Source organism: Armigeres subalbatus, chromosome 1 (genome assembly GCF_024139115.2).
Source record: "Armigeres subalbatus isolate Guangzhou_Male chromosome 1, GZ_Asu_2, whole genome shotgun sequence".
In the NCBI taxonomy this organism is placed as follows: Eukaryota; Metazoa; Arthropoda; class Insecta; order Diptera; family Culicidae; genus Armigeres; species Armigeres subalbatus.
In genome coordinates, this window is record NC_085139.1 from 42,111,261 (window position 1) to 42,133,413 (window position 22,153).

At 42.5% G+C, this 22,153-nt stretch overlaps 2 protein-coding genes across 22 annotated transcripts in view; one reads left to right on the forward strand and one right to left on the reverse strand.

The window, feature by feature from the left end:
- Positions 1-22,153, forward strand: part of LOC134224744 (solute carrier family 35 member F3) — a 266,961-nt gene that overhangs the window by 114,809 nt on the left and 129,999 nt on the right. Inside the window, exon 1 of one of the 21 annotated variants that reach the window (XM_062704378.1) lies at positions 972-1,059. The exons of the other annotated variants lie outside the window; for them this stretch is intronic. The gene's annotated coding sequence lies outside the window, so the exon portion shown is untranslated. Of the gene's footprint in view, positions 1-971; positions 1,060-22,153 lie in introns of those variants that run through there. 21 annotated transcript variants of the gene reach the window in all.
- Positions 1-22,153, reverse strand: part of LOC134224836 (uncharacterized) — a 115,302-nt gene that overhangs the window by 62,593 nt on the left and 30,556 nt on the right. The gene's annotated exons all lie outside the window — the stretch shown is intronic.

Here is a 22,153-nt window from a genome sequence, read left to right on the forward strand (position 1 = left end):
CGATTCCTTTAACTTTTAGTTAAAATTTGACAGTTCGATGGTTATTTCGCCGTGGTTAAAAATAACCCTGCTCCGGAGCATGGTTAGATTTGACAGTTCGATAGTTAAACTTTGTTCGCGAGAAAATAGGCGCCAAATTCATTTTGTTCCGAATAACCATCAATCTGTCAAAACTCAAATGGGTCGGCTTCGGAGTAAAATTTTAACCATGATGGGAAAATAACCATCGAAGTGTCAAATTTTAACTAAAAGTTAAACGAATCGGTGGAATGGTTCACAGCCTTAGTAGTCTACATGAAGACCTAAAACTAAAGATTTGTCATTCGATGTAAAATCGCAGCAAACGTCGCCGAAATCCTGAAGCGCTTGTAGCGTATAAGACAAGCTAATAATAAATAAATTGAAGAACAAAAAAAAATAATAATAAAAATAATAGTTATTTTGATTACACGAAGATGAAACACCCCTGTAAATGTTAGGGTAGATTCACAACCCTGTTGAGTGATGGCAGTCTCGGCGATCACCGCCATCACAGCATAACGGTGAAAATGTGTTGGGTTACGAGAAAGGAGAGTCGAGAGTGATATCTGCGAAAGTTAAAAATGTGATTGATTATGTGTGTGTGTGTGTGTTGGAGAAAACATGTGGGAAACAAGATTTGCTGCTTGCGAGACAGAGTGATGGGCTGAGATGCTGACTGGTGTGTGTTCATACGCTGGAAGGACAGTGGTGTGGTAATGCTATTTGAGCGGTGTGGTAGTTGTGTGTTTGGTTAGCTCGAGACTGATCACCGGAGAAGCGTAAAAAATGATGGTATGCTGATGATGGGACCAGTGAAGGTGTGTGTAAGTGTTGCTGGGTGTCGAGACGCTTCACGGGTGTGAAGCAGATCCTGTATCGGGGAGTTGTTGGAGAACAGTTGCCGAGTGAACACCTATTTTGAACGTGGTGCGGTTTCGAGTGCGAGTAAGTGATTTGAATTGTGCGGTTTGTGATCAGGATTGGGATTATTATGATCCGCAAAGAGCACGACAATGGCGTGGGGGCTCCCAAAGCTCGGTGAGTATTTTCAAAATTGACTAAGGGAAATCCAAAAGAAATTGTGCTGGGTTTCGTATTTTTTTCGTTCGGAATTTCAAAATTTATGCAAAATTGTAGCCTGGAAGTGAGAAATTAGCGGCCATGTTGAATATGGGGGGAAAGCTCAACCAAACGCGTGGCTGAAAATTTTTCATATGAGTGTAATTCTAAAGCTAATAAGTAATGGGCATCGAGTCTCGAAACATAGGAAAGAGAAATGTGGAATTGAATACTAATTGTGACTTTGAGCGCATAGTCGTGGTAAATATTGGAAGATCCAAAATCAGAATCGGTGGCATACTCAAAGGCCGGGGCAGCCATCTTGCTGGAAGTGGAGCATTTGGTTGTAGTTGTGCGGATGTCAGAGCAGTGTAATGGCTAATGAGAACTATGAGGCGGCTTTCAAAAATATAAGTTAAGAAATATGACGGTGTGGATTCTATGATTTTCTCTTTCCATTAAATGAGGAAGCAGGTCTAGTATAAGGGAGTGATGTTTTGAAGCAGATTACAATTACATGAAATGCGTTTCGTTCATGTATTGTGTTATAATACAGTGTTTCGATTCGTGCGAGAGGACACGGATATTATTAAAAAAGGGGCTTGTGCGAGAGGACACAAGTCAGTATTTCGATTCGTGCGAGAGGACACGAGTCATGTTCAATTCGTGCGAGAGGACACGAACATTATTGACTTTTTTTTTGGGGTTTGTGAGCGAGAGCACAAATGAGTGTTTTAATTCGTGCGAGAGGACACGGGTATTATTAAAAAAAGGGGCTTGTGCGAGAGGACACAAGTCAGTATGTCAATTCGTGCGAGAGGACACGAACATTATTGACTTTTTTTGGGGTTTGTGAGCGAGAGCACAAATGAGTGTTTTAATTCGTGCGAGAGGACGCGGATATTATTAAAAAAAAAAGGGGCTTGTGTGAGAGAACACAAGTCAGTATTTCGAAGTCATGTTCAATTCGTGCGAGAGGACACGAACATTATTGACTTTTTTTTTGGGGTTTGTGAGCGAGAGCACAAATGAGTGTTTTAATTCGTGCGAGAAGACACGGATATTATTAAAAGAAAGGGGCTTGTGTGAGAGAACACAAGTCAGTATTTCGATTCGTGTGAGAGGACATGCTAATTATTGATTTTTTGTTTGGTTTGCGTTTGGCTTACGATCCGTTAGAACGCGAACATTTTTGGCTTTTTGGGATTGTGTGAGAGAGCATAAATCATTGGTTAAATTCGAGCAAAGGAACACGAATATTGTCATTTTCGGAGTTTGTGTGAGAGCACAACTCAATATCTCAATTAATGTGAGAGGACGCGAATAAAGCTCAAAACCGTTTATTAATGAATTCTGTTAGTTGCACCTTTGATAGGACCTACTAGATGGCTAGTGGCTTCAAAATATATTGAATTTTTTTTTCATTTGATGAACCATTTTTTAATCTCGTGAGCCGAAACGAAACAAATGCTTAAATGAAAGTGAGCACATTCTTTTGGAAAATATTTGTTTTCGTATTTCTTCATGTGGTTTTAAATTGATTACAGAAATGCTATTAAAAAGAAAGATAAGAGCTCTTGTGGTACGAACACTCCAGCAAAAAGTAGGCAAGAGAAGGTTTTGGAGAAGGAATTAGTGGAAGAACGTACACGGAGTTCATTATTGATGGAAGAACTAAGAAAGACAAGGGAAGACATGCGCGAGCTGAAAGCTACTGTCGATAAATTTACATCGACGTCGCAATCCGTGACAGAAAGCGAAATCGAATTCGAGGGAGGACAGAGGCCCTGTAGTACAAGGCAGTATACTGCCAACAGAACCTATGATGAATCTCGCTTTTTCTCATCTGTGAATCACTTGTCGATGTCCTCTATCAATATTCCTGAGTGCAAACCTCTCGAAGATGGCGATGAAATTCATCGACACACTTTTGAAGCCTGGAAGGATCTGTTAATTGACTCCATGAACTTGGCCGGTGTTACCGATGAGCAAACGCGATTCACAATTTTCAAAGTGAAGGCGGGCTCCCGCCTTCTGGAAGTATTCAAAAATACAAAATCAGCAAACGATGCTCCGGCCGCCGAGACACAGCCTTTTGCAAATGCGATGCATCGGCTGAAATCATATTTTGCATCTGGTTCGGACATTATGCTTCAGCGGCGCAAATTAGCTCTAATGACACAAAAAGAAGGAGAATCTGATTTGGCTTATGTTTCGAGAGTGGCAGCAACCGCACGTCTATGCAATTTCGGCGAGGGAAAGGAATTTGAAGAAATAGTTGGCACGGTTGCGGAACACGCAACCCACAAGGAGGTACGATCGGCGGCTCTTAAGATGCTGAGTCGGAAAGGGACATACACAGACCTTGTGGATAAAGTCAGGGAACTCGAAGCAATCCGAATAAACGAGGAATACTACAAGCAAAAACATGTGAAGCATTCAGAAGCCCTTCTAGCGCCAATCCGGGCGGATTTGCCCTCTAGACCAGACCGGGAGACTGGAGCTTACAACAGACGTGCGACAGGTATGAAAGCCCACGGGAAGTCGGAAATTCAATATAAAAACAAACACATTCAACAATATCGAGGAGAAGGTAGAGCTTATTCGGCAAGGAATGTTACCCGATGCTGGCGATGTGACAGTATATATCATCGTGCCGATAAATGCTACGCGGCTGACAAGATTTGCAGGAACTGCGGCAGTCTAGGACACATACAAAGAGCGTGTCGTACAGCGTTCCCAAGAGCTGAACCGACAGTGGGATCGAAACGTCCGAAGCTGGAGGCCTCGTCTTCGGGACCACCACCAAAGCGCTTCGCTATCGCCGAAGAGGTCGTACAGGATAGAAATGAAACAGTGAGTGATTCATAATTTTTAACAAGTTCATTTTTAATTTTAAGCGAGTTTTACAAATGGATTCTTCATATAAATAACTCAAGTTCCTAAAATATGCTTTGTATATTTTTTTCGAAAATTTGTTTTATCAGTTTGTTGACCATATTTTAATAAAAAATTGATGGATACACAAAAAAAAAACTATGAGCTACTTTTGTAAATTTTACAGGTCCCTGAGAATTGTAGTCTAATCGCACCGATCACGGCGATGACATCACCTAGGGAGGACGGGTGCATCAGGGCGGAGGTAGCTGGTATGGTTTGCGAATTTCTTATCGATTCAGGTGCGCAGGTCAATACCTTCACGGAAGCGCTATTCCGGTACATGGTGAACGACGACAGATATAAAAGCAAGATGTTTAACGTTCAAGAAGGTTCGGACCGCCCTCTAAAAGCGTACGCTTCTACGAAGCAGATCTTTGTATCAGCCACTTTTGAAGCCCATTTATTCATATCGAGCGATAGACCTTTATTCATTGAAAAGTTCTACGTAGTCGATGACCGTCGTGCCTTATTGGGCAAGTCTACGGCTATTCGATATTGTGTTCTGAAATTAGGTCTGAAAGTGCCTGTGCAAGATTCGTCCAGCAAATACGATATCAGGGAGATCTCAAGCGTCCATTCTGAGGATCCGTTTCCGAAGTTTAACATTCCGCCCATTAAGCTTAGTTATGATAAGGAGACTCCTCCATGCAGAAACATTTTTATGAATATTCCCCAAGCATTGAAACATATTGTTGAACAACGCCTGCGAAACCTTGCTATCACAGGAATTATCGAACCAGTATCTGATGGTATGAACACAGATTTTTGCTCTTCCATGCTCGTTATTCCGAAGGGTAAGGAAGATATCCGACTGGTTATCGACTTACGTGGCCCAAATAGGTACATCATGCGAACACCCTTCCCAATGCCAACTCTTGAAAGTATCGTAGCAGAACTGCATGGTGCCACTTGGTTTTCCACAATTGACCTACAGAACGCCTTTTTCCATATAGTACTAGATGAGGAATCTCGTCATTTGACAAATTTTTATACTGAATTCGGCATGTTCCGTTGCGCTCGATTGCCTTTTGGTTTGTGTAACGCCCCGGACATTTTCCAAGAGGTCGTCCAAAGGAAAATTCTCGCAGGCTGCGATGGGTTCGTAAACTATTTGGATGACGTGTTAGTGTTCGGGATAACCAAAGAGGAGCATGATGCTAATTTGGAAAAAGTTATGGCTCGCCTCAAAGACCACAATGTCAAACTGAACCTAGACAAGTGTGTTTTCGGCGCACAGGTAGTAAAATTCATCGGATTCAGATTGACCCCCGAAGGATGGCAAGTGGAAGATGACAAGGTTCAAGCAATTAGGAATTTTAGACGTCCGCAGAATTGCAATGAAGTGAAAAGTTTTCTCGGACTAGTCACTTTTATTGACCGATTTATCCTGAACCGAGCGAATAAGACAGTACGATTGCGGGCCTTGGCTTCCGCTGATCACTTTTTTTGGACGGACGCAGAAGAGCAAGAGTTCAACTTCTTGAGAAACTCGGCTTTGGAACAGATCAAAACCCTCGGTTATTATAACGTGACAGATATGATAGAACTATATGTAGATGCATCACCTTCTGGATTAGGGGCAGTCCTCATACAATGGAATGCCGCCGGAAAACCCCGCGTGATTGCCTGTGCGTCCAAATCATTGACTCCAGCTGAACGGAAATATCCCCAAACGCAAAAGGAGGCACTGGCAGTGGTTTGGGGTGCAGAACGGTTCTCTTTTTATTTGTTGGGACGGACATTTATTATTAGAACAGATTCAGAAGCGAACGAATTTATTTTTAACAGTCAACATCGATTAGGGAAACGAGCAGTATCTCGCGCAGAAGCTTGGGCTCTGCGTCTGCAGCCCTTCGACTTTTCGATTCAACGAGTTCCTGGTGAGCAAAATGTAGCCGATGCTTTGTCCCGGCTGATAGACGAGACACAACTAGCTGTTCCTTTTGAAGAGGAGGATTCTGGAAATCTATTGTACTCGTTGGAGGCGGGCGTGTTAGAGATAACGTGGGATGATATCGAAGTATGGTCGCAGAAAGATGCCGAGATTAAAGGAGTATGTGAGGCCGTGTCAACAGGGATTTGGCCACGAAGCTTGAAAAGTTTCGAAGCTCAGAAGAAAAATTTATACGTCCTGGGAGGTACTGTTTTCAAGAATGACCGAGTAATTCTACCAGGTAGTTTGAGACGGAAAGCCATGTCAGCGGCTCACGGTGGACATATTGGCGAAGCGAGTATGAAGAGGATTATGAGGGAGTTCTTTTGGTGGCCGGGAATGGCGAAAGAAGTAGAGAAGTACGTAAAGTCATGTGAAATATGCATTCTGATGTCTCGAAAAGGTCCACCACAACCGCTATCATCTAGAGAACTGCCGGAGAATCCATGGGAAATCATCCAGATTGATTTCCTCTCTATCCCGGGGTTCGGAACAGGGGAGTTTCTGGTGATTGTTGACATCTACTCACGTTATTTGTCGGTGGTAGAGATGAAGCGATTGGATGCAGACCACACAAATGCAGCGTTATCTGATGTTTTTCAGAGATGGGGATTGCCACGTGTGCTTCAAAGCGATAATGGCCCGCCCTTTCAAAGCGCTGTTTTTATTTCCTTCTGGGAAGAGAAGGGAGTAAAGGTTCGAAAGGCGATTCCCTTGAGTCCACAAACAAACGGCGCAGTGGAAAGACAGAATCCCGGAATAACCAAGGCTATAACGGCAGCCAAATTAGAGGGCAAGAATTGGAGGTGGGCACTCAACCAATATGTTCATAACCACAACACCCTTGTGCCCCACTCACGGTTAAAAGTTACGCCGTTTGAAATGCTTGTTGGGTGGAAATTCCGCGGTACGTTCCCCAGCCTATGGCAGCACAAGGAACAAGCGTTGGACCGAATTGACATCCGAGAACGGGATGCGGAAACTAAGCTGAATAGCAAGAAATATGCGGATACGAAACGTGGCGCCAAACCATCGGAAGTAAAATTGGGAGATTTGGTACTCATCACACAGCAGAAGAAAACAAAAACTGATCCTAACTTTTCATCGGAGCCTTTTACGGTTATTGCAAAAGATGGCGCAAAACTGATAGTTTTGAGCAAAGGCGGCGTACAATACACAAGACATATTCAGGACGTCAAAATAGTTCCGACACAGTATGACAAAATGAACAGTATCATGACGAGAGACATACTGACAGATAATGAATCCATGGAAGCTGAAGAACAAGGCGGACTATTGCTTCTGCCGTCTGCAAATGAGGTTACGTCAAACGAACGAATTGCTGACCATAAAGTTTTGAGAACGCGAGAGAATATGAAGCGACCCTCACGGTACGACGACAAGTATGTTTACTGCGTTTATCAGTAGAGTAGAGGTAGAGGAAGATGTAGCGTATAAGACAAGCTAATAATAAATAAATTGAAGAACAAAAAAAAAATAATAAAAATAATAGTTATTTTGATTACACGAAGATGAAACACCCCTGTAAATGTTAGGGTAGATTCACAACCCTGTTGAGTGATGGCAGTCTCGGCGATCACCGCCATCACAGCATAACGGTGAAAATGTGTTGGGTTACGAGAAAGGAGAGTCGAGAGTGATATCTGCGAAAGTTAAAAATGTGATTGATTATGTGTGTGTGTGTGTGTGTTGGAGAAAACATGTGGGAAACAAGATTTGCTGCTTGCGAGACAGAGTGATGGGCTGAGATGCTGACTGGTGTGTGTTCATACGCTGGAAGGACAGTGGTGTGGTAATGCTATTTGAGCGGTGTGGTAGTTGTGTGTTTGGTTAGCTCGAGACTGATCACCGGAGAAGAGTAAAAAATGATGGTATGCTGATGATGGGACCAGTGAAGGTGTGTGTAAGTGTTGCTGGGTGTCGAGACGCTTCACGGGTGTGAAGCAGATCCTGTATCGGGGAGTTGTTGGAGAACAGTTGCCGAGTGAACACCTATTTTGAACGTGGTGCGGTTTCGAGTGCGAGTAAGTGATTTGAATTGTGCGGTTTGTGATCAGGATTGGGATTATTATGATCCGCAAAGAGCACGACAGCGCTGATGTCGAAATCGAATTGAACGGAGCCTTCGTTGAAACCTGAGATGTTGAAACGGCGAATCATGGCGACTAAGTAACTGTTGGCAGCGTAGTTTGTGCTTTGAACTTGCTCATATAGCAAAGCTCTTGGCCGGAGTGTTCGAGAAGGTGCGTAAAGTTGAATCCTGGCTAGTAAATCGGGCACATCGTACTCCGATAGCAAAATTTTGGCGATTAAAACGCTTGCGCCACATTTCTCCGTTTGCTAAGGGTATCCAGTCCCAGCAGGCGACAGCGACCAGCGTGTGGCGGCAAATTGATCGAGTCCCTCCAAGGAAGATGGCGCAGTGCGTTGCGGACGAACTTATGTTGAACAGCTTCCAAACGAGCTGTCCATACGGCCTGATAAGGATTCCAAACAATAGAAGCAAATTCCAAATGAGGGCGCACCAACGAGCAGTAAAGTGTTTTGAAGCACAAAGGATAACGGAATTCACTGGAAATTATGAAGATGAAGCCAAGCTGACGATTCGCTTTATCAATAGTAGTTGATAAGTGACGGCTGTAGGTTGGCCTATCATCCAACACAACGCCAAGGTCTTTGATATGGTCGACACGTTGTAGACTAGTTCCTGCAATATTATAATCGAATATCATGGTATCTACAGTGCGACGAAAGCTTATCACGTAGCATTTAGGGATGGCAAGAACCATCATATTTCGATCGCACCAATCATTGAAGACGTCCAAGAGTTTCTGCAATTCTAGGCAGTCCGAAAGGTTTCGTACAACGAGGTAGATTTTGAGATCATTCGCAAACAGCAGCAGTCCTCCAGGTTGCAAGATAAAGATCATGTCATTCACGAAGAGCGAGAACAGCAATGGACCCAATGTGCTTCCTTGGGGAACTTTCTCAAAGGCTGATTTGAGATCTGTATACACGGCGTCAACTTGAAACTTTTTGGACATGTTGTCCATACAAAACGATGTGAAGCTCACGAGAGAGTAAAATTATGGTAATTAAAAAGACGGACATCGGTACACTCATCACGATCCACGTAAGATCAAAATTATACGGTAAGATGAATATATGTTCATTTTGCTGACTGTTTAAAATTTTAAAACGTTTTAACGTTTAAAAACGTTTAAACGTTTGAAGCTGATTAAAATAATTTGGAAATTCCTACAATTTTGTTCCAGATAAACTTAGCGTATTCAATGAAAAATCGAAATGCATGGAATAAACATGCGCTTCATAGATTCGCTCCATACAACTCGATTTTTTAGTTACAAAAGATGCACTCAAGACGTGATCGATCTTCTCTTGCATCACACGCTCTATAATATTCGCTTGTACTCGCATATTGACCACACTGGATCTAACATTGAACCGACGAAGCCATTAATCAACCACTGCTGACTATTCATCACCGGGCGATTTAGGGTTTTTTGGCACAATTTGTATTTTCCCAGTTTGCTACAGTGTTTCCAAATTTGAACCAAATCTCATGCCGAATTGATCGATTGGTTCGAGATAGGTTCGCTGAACTCGACTCGGTGCCCCAACTGGGTAACGATCGGGTTAATCAACAAGTCAGATACGATCGAAACTGCAACATTGAACTTACGTCGGTTACAATCGATGATAGCCACTGGGCTGCGGATTAGGGCTTATCATATCGTGGAATTTTTATTTTATGATGGGGTGAAGACAAAATTTACGAGCGTGTAGGGGAAATTGAACACAAAATTTCCAATAATCGCAAATTCAAATGCACAATTACGGATGTGTGTGTTTTCATTAGGAAATCAAGAACTAAATCCATAACAAACTTCTGTAAGATTGGAACCGCCCTAGGCCTAGGGAATCACACAGACAGGCAGACAGAGGACGCCCCTTTGGATACGACCTCTGCGTTCAACCGTTCGGCCGAGTTTTTTTCAAGTTCTTCCGATTTCCACGCCTCACCGATTTTGCCCTAAGCACTCTGCATAGTTCTTACGCCTAGCCGATTATGTGGTTGCTTCAGCCGCCTCCTCGACGCGTCTCAACTCGCACTTGAATGCGGGCGAATCGGATGCGGGGCCCATTACGGCGCGATTCGATGCGTGTGGCTTCCCAATGATAGCTCACTTTTCGCAAACATCGTGGCAGCACAGCACCACGCAGCACGTTAGCGGAGTTTAAATGGCACTGTGCGAGGCTCGCTGGATTGTTAAACACTTTGCCATCTCTCTCGTTTGGCGGATGGGTTGAAAAGTTACGCAATAACTTTCAATTTTCACGTTGGATGTTTTCGTGGGGTTTTTTAAAGCCGTTAGCTGGTGCATTTTGGCATTTTCTTTGGGGTCGTGGAGATGGTTTGGTACAATTATATGACATCGATGGTATGTTAGTTGCATTCATAAGAAGAATCCGTTGACGCGCTGGATGTTGATGTGAACAGATGCTAAAGAGAGGAAAGCAATTTGGCGACGTGCAAAAATGGATGTTAGTTGAATTTGGGCAATCTGCGCGTTATGAAACTGGCAGCATGTGTTGGTACAACAAAAGGAAATGGCTCCGGTGGGAAATTGTCAACTTTTGGAAACTAACAATGAATGAATTGAATTGGCTGATGAGAAGCAACACGCGGCGGTCCGGTTTCAATTTGCTTTGTCATTATGGTTGGATTTGTTTTACCCAAAATCTGTGGGGTATTGTGATCAAATTTGCTAATTTGAAAGGGTTACGTCGTGATGTTTTTCGTTTGAATTTGGATAATCACTATGATATGCAGGATTTATATGAAATTCGGCTATACATGGCTATGGACTTTGGAAGTGACATAATATATATGCAATACATTTCTTCGAGGGTGATATTAGTGTCAGTGATTTTTTGTAAATGAAACATTCTAAAAACACGGCTATAACATTCTTTATTGCCATCGTTAAAAAAAATCTAAAAATATATCCTATAATTCTATAATCTGAGTAAAATGATAAAAATTGAAGGTCGTTTGGAAATTTTACGTCCAACATTTCACAAAACAATGTATTCACTACACCTTGGAGCAAATGTATGTCAGACCATGTGCTTGGAATTTGAAATTTGAAACTTTTGATCAAATAAACCTGCATTCAAACAGTACCAATAATGCCTCGACAATCTATTTATCATTCAACTGTTTTAAAGTACCTCAAATCCTATTTTATAGCGTGTTTCCAGCAATGACCTGCACAATATCGCTTGTGTATGACCGCCAGGAATGAGTGACTGCTAGCACCGACTTTAGGGTATAGCCCAATTGAATCTACTAACTAGTTCAAATAATCGTGAATCTGTTCCATCAATAATGTTGGTCTTAAATTTTCTACTTCTACATTCTTTCTTCTAATGCGACATGTCTACTTCAATGCTTCAATTAATTTGTAGAAGTGACTCGTGCACGAAGGAAGGTTATCCAACTTCCATTTATTAAAAGTAACGAGAAGTCCCCACATGTGCCTTTCAAGTTCACTGTGATGTGAAAGCTGGAATCGCGTCACCACACTCCTATTGAGGAGAATGTATCTCAAGGTGACCATTATTTTGGCAAGGTCACTCGCCAACGCTTCGGTGACTTTGTACATTCCGTAACGATAATGAACTGAAAAACCACTTATCAGCTCATGCCTGCCAATTACTCACCCAGAGCATTCCTTTCCAGTTCACTGGTGCTGGCCATTCACTGAACCGATTATGTAACTAAACCGCAGAAGCGAAACCGAACCGAGAGAGGACATTATTTTTCTTCACTCGCATCCCCGCCTGCGACACATTGAATCACAGTACACAGCCGGACAATTGTTACACATCGTCATACGTGTCGCTATGCACTTGACCACCCGTCAGCTCAGCACCGCTATAATACTGGCTGGATCCTCGCCTCGGTAGGTACATGGATGGTGATCCAAAAATTACTTTCGTATGATCGCCGAACAACCTTCACGGTACATACAGGAAAAGAATAAAAATGCAACTTACTGCCGAACTTTGTCAGCGCGTGCAGGAAGAGCTCATTGTCGTCGTTGAAATGGAACTTCACTCAAGTGCAATTACCTTCAAAATGGTCATTAATTTAGAAGATCGGAGCTACTAGTGCAAGACCGTGGTACTAATGTTTCTTTTGAAATCCCTATCCCGATGGCTATCAGTAATTAAGGGGTAGGGGGTGTGATGCTTCTAATCTAACCATATCGGCACACCTAATAATATGGCGTCTCAGTCCTTAATCCCTATGTGTTAAGCGACCTGTGCTGAAATGATGCATTTCCTGGAGTGTGAAATTAAAAACAAGTCACTAACGAAGCTACCCGTCCCTACGTTCCTTCTACTAGGACACAAACCGACAATGGACGAGCCTATGAATTTCAGTTACTCATTAAAAGCATTTGAATCATATTCCCAATTCCCCGCAGGCAAAAATTCAAAAATTCAAACGTCGATCGGACGAATCCAACAGCAGTTCCACGCAGATCAACACCACCAATAGATAACATAAGCATTCTACTACGTATTGATGACTCTGGTCCATCAGACAAATCGACGTTCGCATCCCCGCTCACAAAACCAGAGCCGACTTGAAAATTTATCATTGAGTTAATCATCAAGAGTCAGTTTTATTATTAGTTGATGATGAAATAGAAAACTAATGGAAACGTATTTTGAGCAATAACAACGCATTAGATTTTAATGAATATTAAATAGATTATTTAGATTACTTAGTGAATGCTTCTGAAACTAAATGAAAAGGCCAAAGCAAGCCAATCAATTTTCAAAAAATTTCAACTTACTGTTTTGACCACGCCAAATACTATCTTTATGGACCTATCTATGGTGGGCTTAACAGCATTGGAGTCGCCGCCAAGCAAGATTCACAGGTAATGAGTTCCCAAACATTACATGAGCTTCAATTTAATGATGGACTTAGGATGTCTTATGGTCGATGCTCACGTCTCTGGTAGAACTTTTTTTATGATGTCGTTGCATAATTCCTTTCGAAGTAGTTTGCTAGCCGTACACGGACCATGTCGTCCAAGAAGACGCGATTGCAACTGAATCGAAGGGAATTACGAGGTCCAATGCTAAATATTTTAAAGTCATTCGTGTCATTTTAGGAAAATTGTGATACCTTTTTTCGTAGGATGCATTTACCCGACAAAAGGCAAAAGAAGATATGAATCCTTCCTGCGACTTAGCGATTTGCTCGGTTTAAGGCAAGGGGAGATATAAGTTCTTCTTTAGGGATGCATTTACCCAGTAGAAGGCACAAGAGGACATGATTCCTTCTTTTAATTTAGGCATTTTCTCAGTTTAAGGAAAGGGAAGACAAGATCCCTTCTTTCGAAGAGTGCGTTTGCCCGGCTGAAAATGAGGTTAGGATATGATGCATATGGTGCCGATGATGAATAGGATCGATAAATATAAGTAATGTCTTCATGTATGCGCGAATGAGGTTTTTGGAAATGAAGATGAAAAAATGCCAATCAAATTTTCGTAAGCCAAGCAAGACGCATTGGATTCAAAAATTTCGATTTTCGGGGTCATATAAGATCATCGTCAACTAGGGGTTCCATTTTTCCCGGGAATCAACTTCCCGGGAAACGGGAAATAATATGTTAACTTCCCGGGATTTCCCGGGATCCCGGGAAATAAAACAATTTTGCGAAACTCAAAATCGTAACGTGAAATAATAACTAATAAGGATAAAAATATACTCTCGACCTGAAGGGATTGATATTTGATACATTGTGCAAAAATGATTAAAGAGTTGTTGAAAAGTCTGAAAAATTGTCTCTTTTTAATCCGAGAGCGTTACCTAGGTCTATGTCTGCAAAACGCTCGCTATATCATAAGCATCAGATGGCGAAGTTTCAGAATATACTTTCGTTAGAGAGTAAGATCTGCTGTGTCCAGATGATTCCTTGATATGGAGGAGAAGACGACTTTGACAGGATTTGTTCTGTTATTGCCGGAAGATTTATAACATCAACCATTCTGGTACTCGTCCGTATATTTTATCAATGCAAACAATATTCTGGTCAAATTTGATGTATAATAAGAACCATGATACGAGCACTTGAGCACATTTCGCCTTTGTATTTAAAGTATGCAAGCAATAAATGTTTTTTTTTTTCAAAAGCGTTTGTTTTCAATACCTTACAAATCATAACTACCAATATTAAATGAATCTCTCTGTCAAACTTTGTTTGAAATTTCGAGTAGCACTAGAAACGCATGAAATTACAAAAGTTTGGCGAGATTTTGTTCTTAGACTGTTGTAATGTTCTTATAGTAAAGACCTAAAATATGTTAACCTTTGTACTCTAACATATCCAGACAGTGAATTCTCAATAGTTTATTATAATTTAGAAAAAGATAGCAATATCTCCAAACAAAAACGATTGTTCGGAACATGAGTCCGTTTGGAACACGTATCGGGGTTCGATTAAAAAAGTATTGAAAGTCTTAAAAATAAGCCTCTGACAATAAACCTACCAAAGCGGTCACAGCCCTTGCTTAAATATCTGCGATCTGGAGAAAATTTGTCGCTCTGCACAATTAAATAACTTTATTTTTGCTATTGAGCAGTTTCATCAAATACTCGATTTTTATTTCGACTTACGTAATGATTGGGCTTACTGAATAAATAAACGACCGATGGAAACTTATGCTTTGATTCACCTCCCTTCAACGCGCATTAGAGTTGAACCCTACAATACTGTAGCATCTACAGTTAAAACTTAATTATTTTTATAATTTGAGGAGTAATCTACATTGAAAGCGAAATATACTATTAAATAGAAATTTCATTATGGGAACAGTGAGAAGATGTTAGTCAAAAATATAATTGATACTCCCTCATCAAATTTGCAAAATAAGAAAAGGATTTCCAAATACTTTAACTGATCACAGTCGTCTCCAAAAATTGGTAAATACTTTAACATAATAATTTCCCGATGGATGCCCACTACGGGACGTTAAAATCGTCATCGGTGACATGAACGCACAGGTAGGAAGGGAGGAAATGTATAAACCGGTCATCGGACCGGATAGTCTGCACACCGTATCGAATGACAACGGCCAACGATGCATAAACTTCGCAGCTTCCCGCGGAATGGTAGTCCGAAGCACCTTCTTTCCCCGCAAAAATATCCACAAGGCCACATGGAGATCACCTAACCAAGATACGGAAAACCAAATCGACCACGTTCTAATCGACGGTAAATTCTTCTCCGACATCACAAACGTACGCACTTACCGCAGTGCGAATATTGAATCCGACCACTACCTCGTTGCAGTATGCCTGCGCTCAAAACTCTCGACGGTGTACAACACGCGTCGAAGTCGGACGCCGCGGCTTAACATTGGGCGGCTACAAGACGCTAGACTAGCCCAAGAATACGCGCAGCAGCTGGAAGTGGCACTTCCAACGGAAGAGCAGCTAGGCGCAGCATCTCTTGAAGATGGCTGGAGAGATATTCGATCCGCCATTGATAGCACCGCAACCGCTGCACTTGGCACGGTGCCCCCGGATCAGAAAAACGACTGGTATGACGGCGAATGTGAGCAGTTAGTGGAAGAGAAGAATGCAGCATGGGCGAGATTGCTGCAACACCGCACGAGGGCGAACGAGGCACGATATAAACAGGCGCGGAACAGACAAAACTCGATTTTCCGGAGGAAAAAGCGCCAGCAGGAAGATCGAGACCGTGAAGAAACGGAGCAACTGTACCGCGCTAATAACACACGAAAGTTCTATGAGAAGTTAAACCGTTCACGTAAGGGCCACGTGCCACAGCCCGATATGTGTAAGGACATAAACGGGAACCTTCTTACGAACGAGCGTGAGGTGATCCAAAGGTGGCGGCAGCACTACGAAGAACACCTGAATGGCGATGTGGCAGACGAAGATGGCGGTATGGTGATGGACCTGGGAGAACGCGCGCAGGACATAATTCTACCGGCTCCGGATCTCCAGTAAATCCAGGAGGAGATTGGCCGGCTCAAGAACAACAAAGCCCCTGGGGTTGACCAACTACCAGGAGAGCTATTTAAACACGGTGGTGAGGCACTGGCTAGAGCGCTGCACTGGGTCATTACCAAGATTTGGGAAGAGGAAGTTTTGCCGCAGGAGTGGATGGAAGGTGTCGTGTGTCCCATCTACAAAAAGGGCGATAAGCTGGATTGTAGCAACTACCGCGCAATCACATTGCTGAACGCCGCCTACAAGGTACTATCCCAAATTTTATGCCGTCGACTAGCACCAACTGCAAGGGAGTTCGTGGGGCAGTACCAGGCGGGTTTTATGGGCGAACGCTCCACCACGGACCAGGTGTTTGCCATTCGCCAAGTACTGCAGAAATGCCGCGAATACAACGTGCCCACACATCATCTATTCATCGACTTCAAAGCCGCATATGATACAATCGATCGGGACCAGCTATGGCAGCTAATGCACGAACACGGTTTTCCGGATAAATTGACACGGTTGATTAAAGCGACGATGGATCGGGTGATGTGCGTAGTTCGAGTTTCAGGGGCATTCTCGAGTCCCTTCGAAACCCGCAGAGGGCTACGGCAAGGTGATGGTCTTTCGTGTTTGCTATTCAACATCGCTTTGGAAGGTGTAATACGAAGAGCAGGGATTAACACGAGTGGTACTATTTTCAATAAGTCCGTCCAGCTATTTGGTTTCGCCGACGACATAGATATTATGGCACGTAACTTTGAGAAGATGGAGGAAGCCTACATCAGACTGAAGAGGGAAGCTAAGCGGATCGGACTAGTCATCAACACGTCGAAGACGAAGTACATGATAGGAAGAGGTTCAAGAGAAGACAATGTGAGCCACCCACCGCGAGTTTGCATCGGTGGTGATGGAATCGAGGTGGTAGAAGAATTTGTGTACTTGGGCTCACTGGTGACTGCCGAAAATGACACCAGCAGAGAAATTCGGAGACGCATAGTGGCTGGAAATCGTACGTACTTTGGACTCCGCAAGACGCTCCGATCGAATAGAGTTCGCCGCCGTACCAAACTGACAATCTACAAAACGCTAATTAGACCGGTAGTCCTCTACGGACACGAGACCTGGACGATGCTCGTGGAGGACCAACGCGCACTTGGAGTTTTTGAAAGGAAAGTGCTGCGTACCATCTATGGTGGGGTGCAGATGGCGGACAGTACGTGGAGGAGGCGAATGAATCACGAATTGCATCAGCTGTTGGGAGAACCATCCATCGTTCACACCGCCAAAATCGGACGACTGCGGTGGGCCGGGCACGTATCCAGAATGTCGGACAATAACCCGGTGAAAATGGTTCTCGACAACGATCCGACGGGCACAAGAAGGCGAGGTGCGCAGCGGGCAAGGTGGATCGATCAGGTGGAAGATGACTTGCGGACCCTCCGTAGACTGCGTGGCTGGCGACGTGTAGCCATGGACCGAGCCGAATGGAGAAGACTCTTATATACCGCACAGGCCACTCCGGCCTTAGTCTGAATAAATAAATCTCATTAGTCACTTAACCAAAAATTTGGCGTTAATTTTTTTGTAGATTTAACAGATTTTATGAAGGGTTGGCTCGAAAAAAAAAACTTTTCCTGGGTAGAAACCATAGAAAGAGGACCAAGTTTCCCCAAATTACAAGATTGCTTGCGTTGTCGTCGAATTACATAACAAAAATCGTTCATGAATATGAAAAGAAAAATAAAGAAATCTGTGTATTCTGGAGGAAAATTTTTTTTTTAAATTAGAGAGCACCTTTCTACAAGAAGCTTGCATCTTTAAGTCCTTTGTAGAAAAATCCCTTTATTATTGGATACCCTTGTGGGCCGAGGTAAACAACCCTTCAGGGAAGTTCGAGGTGTTTTGGGAGATCGTGATGTTGTCTATATGCAGGTCATTTATAGTTTTCTTTGTGCTTCTTTCATCAAAATCTAATATTTTGTTTTTTTTTTATCTTTCCTCAAAGTTTTTTTTTTGTTTAGTCTCTGCCTTTTTGTTCCGTAGAGCTCCATAGCTCTTGCCATCCGGAAGATGCTCCCAGTCGAACCATTCCTCGAGCACGACGACACGCCATATCGTCCCTGACGCCAAATGCCCGAATAAGAAGCTGAAATTTCCTGATCCCAAATCCTAAGCCCCGCCCATCCTTGAACATTGTAAACTAACCTCGCGTCACCACGAGTACGCTGGCTCCTACCCCTCTCTTATTAACTGTATAATAAAATGATATTGATTGTATATATCACAAAGAACCATGGCTCCGTAAAGTGTTACACACGCCTGAGCCTACTAAATAAACGAACTTGAAAAAAAAATTCCCTTTCTCTCAAAATGACTACCTCATGATCGTTCAATCAAAGGGTCGTTTGGCCGAAAACCATTCTGCCAAAAGCCACTTGGACAAAGGCCATTAAGCCGAAAGTTGATCATTAGGTCGAACAGGTCATTTGCCGACTTTTCAACGTGAGAAGCGATAAAGAAGAAATAAGTTCAGAGAGAGAAGTGAGACGTCTGCTCTTTTCGCAGAGAGAAGTGAAAAATGATGATTGAGAAGTGAGAAGTGAGTCGTCAAATGACCTATTTAGCCAATTGACATATTCCTTTTTCCTCACTACTCACTTCTCACTGTGAAAATTTAGTAGTGCGAAATAAGAAATGGAACGTCTCATTATCCACATCGCACTTCTCACTTTTCACAATGAGAAATGAGAAACGAGGAGTAAGAAGTGAGACGTCTCGTTTCTCACTTTTCACTAACCATTTCTCATTTCCCACTCCCCAATGGGGCCCTCCTTAGCCGTGCGGTAAGACGCGCGGCTACAAAGCAAGACCATGCTGAGGGTGGCTGGGTTCGATTCCCGGTGCCGGTCTAGGCAATTTTCGGATTGGAAATTGTCTCGACTTCCCTGGGCATAAAAGTATCATAACACGATGTATCATAACATATGCCTCATGATATACGAATGCAAAAATGGTAACTTGGCTTAGAAACCTCGCAGTTAATAACTGTGGAAGTGCTTAATGAACACTAAGCTACGAGGCGGCTCTGTCCCAGTGTGGGGATGTAATGCCAATAAGAAGAAGAAGAAGGGGGTCAAAGGTAATTTATTTAAAAATAATTTATTATATCCTGTTCATATACCTTACAGTGAGCTTTCAGGCCATTGATATGGAAAGTAAGCTTTGAAATATATCCAACAAAAATCAAAAACAAACCGCCACCCACCAAACACGGAGTTTCTGACGCCATTTTTTTTGCGGGTAGAGCATAATTGCACCAAAAGTAACTGTGTTTTAATTGCTGTACGGAATTGTACGGATTTTGATCCTTTGAATCGAATTAAATGAACATCTCCTGAACCGAAATAGAAAGCTTTCAATGAATAACTGGAGGAAATGCTAATAGAATACAAAATTGAAAAGCAGGCCCAGTTTCAGTTGGAATGTAGAGCCATTGAAGTAGTACAAGTATTCCACTTTATTTTTTTTTTAAATTCGTTTATTTGAGAGGCTCAGGCGTGTACGGCACTTAACGGAGCCGATACGTTTTATGATATTTGCAACCTATATCATCATTATCAACAGTTAGTAAGGGGAAAAGGGACTAGAGCAATATACTTGTGGCGACTAAAGGTTAGATTCCGTAATTTCAGGATGCATGGTATTTGACGTCATTAACGGTGTAGCGTAGCGTCGTGCTCGAGTTGTGGTTCGTCAGGGAGCATCTTCCGGATAGTCAGAGCTTCATGGTACACGGAACAATAAGACAGAGACAAGAAAAACAAACTGAAAAAAAGATTTTAATGTCAGACGAGCAGAGAAAGGCATAGATAGCCTGCATAAACACCACACGATCCCCTAAACACCTCTTATCCCCCGGAAGGGTTGTTTATTTCGGGCCACTAGGGTATCCAATAGTCGCTTTCTGGAGACGTCATTTTCCGAGCAGTACCAAGCTACGTGATCGATGCCATCATAACCGGCTCCGAACCTGCATAAGTTGCTATCGACAAGGTTTATTTTGCAGAGTTGTGCGTTTAGTGAATAGTGATTGCACATAAGCCTCGACATCACTCGAATGAAACATAGGCTTAAGTCCTCACCTCTAAACCACGCTTACCCAGAAACTTTATGAATGATAGAAAATAGCCCTCTTTCAAGTTCGTTGTGTTCAATTCCTTTGCCACTTTGAAGTGGAAAAGTCGTTGTTCAAGAATTGTCTATCACAAACCTCACCTTCCTGTGCGTCCACTTTCCTTGAAAACTTTCTACTATTCTACAATTTATGGTAAAATGGTTCCAATCTCGAAACCCCGTTCCCAGCAAACCAACCGTTTATAATGGTGCTCATCACTGTGTCGAAAAAAGCGAATAATGAAAGCTCTCATACGAATGTATCACAACCGCAATCTCGCATTTTAACATAACCAACAACTTGCGAAACTTAAATATGGCTACTTACTTGATCATTGATTCGCACTTCTTAAGCTGTTTGGTTTATAAATACACATCAATTAATGAATCTACTGCCAAACTATGCAAAACATCGAATCAGATCAACGATTGCAAAATGAGGATACAGCAACAAATTAGATTGCTGTTGCCTCGAATAGATTATCGGAAGAAGTAAGTAATAAAACACAGCCATACATGTGCCATCATTATGATTTCGCATTCGAGGTGTCACTTTTATTCACAGCATATACCACTGCAAATTATATCAACAGCTTGTGGAAGCAAGCAATGACATTTACAATGGTTACCTAATCTTTGAATTGTAAATTCGAACAAGTTAGTCCTATGTGGAACAATAAACTGAACGATGCGGAACATTAAAACAGATCAACGCGGCGCAATAAATCCGGCTCGCATGATGATGAAAGGCTCATCAAATTGTATGTAGTGTAACCATATCGATCTACCAGGTAGCAGATTTATGCACACAATTTATTGCAATTAATTTTTCACTGCTTTCTTTCCCGTTGACTATACGTGCGAAAAGTGCAATGTCACGATGAGAAATGTTTGTCGCGATCGCATTCTGCTGAATCATGCTTCGTCGGCAGTAAAAGTAAAAATAAGTATTTCATTCGAAAGGGCGATTTTTGATTTTAGACTTGAATTTCAAAATTACATATTTTGGTTGATCAAATAAGATTCTCAATACGGTTTTATCCTGTGTGTGTTTAGGTTTGTATCTCACTTTATACAGCTTTATTGTTTTACTACCAAAAGTTTTTTTTATTTCCCACAAACAAACTAAACGCTTTTTAAATACTTGAAGGCCTTGTTGTTCTCTGCATCTTATGTAAGTATATGACGGATCGACCCTTTTTTGTTTTTGAGGAATGGTCGATTGTGGAATGGCAACAGATCTTTTTGTTGCACTTATGATTTCCATCATTGTAAAGCATTTTCCCCCAAAGATTTCTCAGCGCCGACCGTCCTCAGCGGGTCGATTACAGCCAATTTCATAATTCTGTCACTTTCACGCTTTGGGGAGCACCACGCCAACGTAGCTTCGTCACCTCCTGGCGGCCCGGGCGGCATCATTAACAAGCTGACGAAGCCTGAAAACAATATTCCCGCCGACCGTGTGGTATAGCCAACCAACTGGCTATGCCAATGCGACCCCCAAAGCATGAACGGTTATGCTCTTCAAAGCAAGTCATGCCGCTGGAAGCGGCCAGCTATCGCGAAAAAATCAGAGTTATTCAATTCGCGATGAGATGTTGTTTAGACGCCGCGATACGGGCTTCCCTTTACCCACTGTTGAACAATGAGTGCAACAGTTCGTAACTAACTACGCGTAGGCTTCGTATGGGTATCTTTCATTGCGTGCTGCGGGGACGCCGAGGATGACGTGTAGATTATCTTTTGCATCTAACCACCCCGAAAATTAGCATTGCAAAACTGTTGCTTTCAGGAGAAGCGTCAACTTGGCAAACTTTCTACTAAGTTTGGGGAGGGTTTTCGCTATAAATGCTTAATTTTTCACCTTCACAGTTCGTCGAAGACATGGTCGCCGAGGTATGGGGCATCGCGTAAATTGTTTTTTTTTACTGCTT